General features: G+C 41.3%; 1 protein-coding gene across 1 annotated transcript in view; it reads right to left on the reverse strand.

Annotated features, from left to right (window-relative positions):
• LOC107690865 (nebulette-like) overlaps positions 1–1,035 on the reverse strand; it is a 22,703-nt gene that overhangs the window by 3,699 nt on the left and 17,969 nt on the right. The window lies entirely within an intron of this gene.

The raw sequence follows: 1,035 nt of genomic DNA on the forward strand, positions 1-1,035 counted from the left end.
CTGATCTAGTCCCCACTTCTAACGGCACTCGTCCCCTGCCCCACGCCACTGATCACAGATGTTCATAAACACTCCTCATTAATACCATCCTGCTTCATATTTCACATTCATTCCAGGGTTATATAGTTCACTAAAACTAGAACCATAAAAAACATGTCATGTGAAATAAACTTTGACTAACAAAATATTTTTTGTAATTTTTTTATTTTAGTTAAAGTTTATTCTATTTCAACTTAAACTAAAAGATATTGAAATATTTTACATTGGTCTATGCTTTTTTGCATTATTGATACACTATTTTCCTATTTAATACTGTAAAGTTGCTTTGACACAATCTGTATAGTTAAAAGCGCTGTATAAATAAAGGTGACTTGACTTGACTATACAAGAATCTCAGTGACACTAAATGAAGACTGACCTGACTGTGCAGCACAGCGTTCTCCTTATGGTGGCGCTGTTCAGCCGTGTCCAGAGCGAGGAGGTACTGGCCCTTAGACTCCTCATACTTCTTCCTATACTCCACCTGACGGACATATACATAATACTGTGAACGAATGATGCTTCAAAATGAATCTCAACACAAACTAATCATCACAGCTGATGCAGAATGTAACAGAATCATCAGACGAGTGAATCAGAGTCTGTACGTTGCTCTGTAGTTTGCTGGCATGGAGCGCGTGGCCCAGATGAAGCAGGTTGGGTAAATCAGTGACGGCCTGCAGCTTCTTCTGACTGTACTTCACCTGTCACACACACACACACACACACACACACACAAACACGTGTGATGAACACATGCACACACTCCTCATACACCATAATGACTCAACAAGGGAAAATCTCCTCAAACGGCTGTGAAAGTGTTTCCATGGACACCAGTGCAGTCTGGCAGGAATCAGACGCATCTTTAGAGGAGCAAAACAACATGAGCTGAATGAAGAGAACAGATCATCCTGGACAGCCATTCAGCGTGAGTGTATGTGTGTGTGTGTGTGTGTGTGTGTGTGTGTGTGAGTGTGTGAGTGTGTGTGTGTG

This window comes from Sinocyclocheilus anshuiensis, unplaced genomic scaffold (genome assembly GCF_001515605.1).
Source record: "Sinocyclocheilus anshuiensis isolate Anshui unplaced genomic scaffold, SAMN03320099.WGS_v1.1 scaffold2375, whole genome shotgun sequence".
In the NCBI taxonomy this organism is placed as follows: domain Eukaryota; kingdom Metazoa; phylum Chordata; class Actinopteri; order Cypriniformes; family Cyprinidae; genus Sinocyclocheilus; species Sinocyclocheilus anshuiensis.